Source organism: Juglans microcarpa x Juglans regia, chromosome 7D (assembly GCF_004785595.1).
Source record: "Juglans microcarpa x Juglans regia isolate MS1-56 chromosome 7D, Jm3101_v1.0, whole genome shotgun sequence".
Taxonomy (NCBI): Eukaryota; Viridiplantae; Streptophyta; class Magnoliopsida; order Fagales; family Juglandaceae; genus Juglans; species Juglans microcarpa x Juglans regia.
The window spans coordinates 20,596,914-20,600,304 of NC_054606.1; positions in this window are offsets into that span (position 1 = coordinate 20,596,914).

Here is a 3,391-nt window from a genome sequence, read left to right on the forward strand (position 1 = left end):
AACTTCCTTTGCTTCGTATTCTTATCTCCACCTCAATTTATTATTATAATTTTTTTAAATTTTAAAACAAAATATAATAAATAATTCAATTTTTTTAAATTCTAAAATAATAATAATAATATTAAAAAATAATATTCTAACAATATTTTATCATCTCAACTCAATTTAAACCAATAATAATAGGCTACCATACTGATTCACAATTTATATAAAATTTTAAATATAATAATAATTTTTTATTAAATTTAAAGCCAACAGATCAAAAATCAAAATCAAAATAAATTTTAAAATAATATTATTTTATTACATAAGCGAGGTGAGAGATGCATCTTGTAATCTGCAAATTTCAATCTTCCGTTTTGATTTTAGAGAATTGGGCTTATGTCTAAGGGATACATAGGAAGGGGCAATTGTATATAGTTCAGGATTATTCATCTAATTTCTTACTTTAAGTGTTTAAGTTTCGGCTCCTTCCCCTTTCTTCATTCCAGTCAAGTGCTTCCTCCCCTCTTTCTCTTTCCATGTTTGTTTTTTTCCATAATTTTTTTTGGTCAAATAAAAGAGAAATGCCGACCCTTGGTTTTCCGATGACCAATGTACTACACGCGCTCCATCATGGATTTTTTCAATCACCGATCTTCCAGACCACCGAATATGACACCAAAAGGAGTGGCGCATAGCACACAAGCGCGGATCATCGCGCACGCGTGGCTTCCGGGTGCCACCACGAGAAGGCTTGCGTTGCCGCCACTCGCGTCGTTTTTGGGGCCAGCAACTCTGGTATCCTCAAGATCTACTGTCCAACATTCTCCTAGAGTGGTGCATGTCCTTTACGCACCACTACAGCCGCCTTGACCAGTGTTTTCTTTATTTTTTATAGTGTTTTCTTAGTATCTGTAGTTTTGATCTTTGTTTGTGTTAGGAAATAAAAGAAATAGACTATTGGACTTTAATAATAACAGGAGAATCCCCACCTTTGAAGGATGGGTGGTGGTCTAGTCCTTCTCCTCCTTTGGAGGATGTGGGTGTTTTGTCCTTCTCCTCCTTTGGAGGATGGGGTGGTTTTGTCATTCTCCTCCTTAGGAAGAGGATGGTTATCTCTATTTTTTTTTTCCACAAAGAATGATACTCTCAAACAAACTAGTTTTTTCAATAGAGAGTTCCTAGAAGTTAAAACAATATTTGTTGTAAAGAAATTTGTGTGCAAGGAAGCTCCCGACAGATGAGTAGTTTGACTTGTAATCTGAGTTTTTTTCTTTTTATTGACCAGTCACAGTTGTAACTTCAATTTCATGAATGAAATGATATCTATTTCCTATAAAAAAAAAATGGGCTTATGTGTTAGTAGGTTAGTTATTTGATAGTGGGTCAGTTATTTGATTAAAGTCGGTTAATTTGTTAAGTCCAATAGTCATGGATTGAATTAGTCTATTTTCAACATCTATAAGTATTGTAACATCATTAGATTTCATCCAAAAAATTGTTAAGTGTTTGGAGGTCAGGCCCCTCGAAGTGCCTATCTATATTATAATTACGCCATATCAAGTGATCTTAGAGCCACATTCCTGCGCAATGGCTGAGGGTACTCGTCATGCTCAACTTGCTGATACAGTGTCTACTCTGAAGGGCGAGACAACTCAATTGAGAAAGTAATAGGAGTGGCAACGGTAGTTGTTGGAGACGGTGCTAAAGCAGATTAGTAATTTGGTAGCCAGCTATGATCAATTGACTATTAAAACAATGACTAATAATTTAGGTGAGGGCTCTTCTAGACCGGTGATGAAAATCAGTGATAATCCTATGTTTGAGGGAAATATAGGTATTCAAGCGCAAACACTTAGTTTGGATTTTCCAAGGTTTGATGGTTTGGAACTTGTGGAACGGATTCTCAAGTCCCAACAATTTTACGCATATTGTAATACTTCGGAAAAACACAAATTGCAAATTGCTTCCTTCCATATGGAAGGTAGGGCTCTCTCATGGTATTGTCGGTTGATGGATTCTAGCCCAGTTTATTCCTGGTAGGAATTTGTGGTGGCTCTCAAGATCCGTTTTGGGCCTTCGGCTTATGAGGATCCAATTGGGGCGTTCACAAATCTCCATTAGATAGACTCAGTGGAGGAATACCAAACCCGGTTTGAGATACTATACAATAGGATCAGTGGGCTTACCGAGGAGTTCCGCATCAATACTTCTTTAAGTGGGCTACGAGATGACTTGTGGATTGTGGTGACCATATTTAAGCCTACAACGTTGTTGGCTACTTTTGGTCTTGCAAGGTTACAAGAAGAAGATGTATGGCATAGATTCAAACACCAAAAACCACCTGACTTACCCCAACCCAATACCCTTAGACTACCTGCACCTACACCCATACTAAGGCTACCACCACCTCCACCACGCCCTGAAGCAAGAAATCTCCAGCCTAACAGCCCACCACCTACCCCTAACATAAGACCCACCATACCTATTAAGAGAATTTTCCTAGCCCAAATGCAAGAAAGACGAGAAAAATGACTATGTTATTATTGTGATGAAAAATTTCAAGCGAGACATAGGTGTCAAGCACCTAAATTAATTTTATTGGAAGGACTAGAACCAGAAGGATAAGAGGAAGTATTTGAGAGTATTCCCAATGAACAGGTGATGAGAAAGGTCTAAGAGTCCTCTGAAAAAGGAGAGCTGCTAGGAATTTTCCTTCATGCTATTTCGGGCACATCATTTTGACAGACTATGTGATTATGGGTTATAGTAGAAGATTAATCAGTGGTGGTCCTAATTGATATAGGAAGCACATACAACTTCGTCGATCCGAAAGTGACAAGAAGAGAAAATCTTTATATTGACAAGAGTAGCAACCTGACAGTAGTGGTGGCAAATGGAGAGCAGGTACCAAGTTTGGGATGTTGTGAGGTAGTCTCATTCCAATTACAAGGTCAACCCATTTTTGCTCATTTACACTACCCTTGGCAGGATTTGACCTTATATTAGGCATGAATTGGCTCCATCAGTTGGGATCAGATTTCACTAAACTTACTACGAAATTTATGTAGTATAAAAAATCAATTCAGTTACAAGGACTTTGTCAATCGGATTTCACAAGAGAAGATTCTATCTCAGAAGAGTTGGGTGAACATTGGAGGAAGTTTCCAGACCTTGCGGGCAAGGTCTTTTGAAGAGGAGGAGCATTTTATGATTTTAGCAGTATTAGGAATTGGGCTTATGTCTAAGGGATATATAGGAAGGGGCAATTTCTTATTTTAAGTGTTTATCAGGTAAGGCTTGGTCAGAAGCTACGATTAGAAACATGTGGGTTAGTTATTTGAGAGAGGGTCAATTATTTGATTAAGGTCGGTTAATTTGTTGAGGCCAGTAGTCATGGGTTGAATTA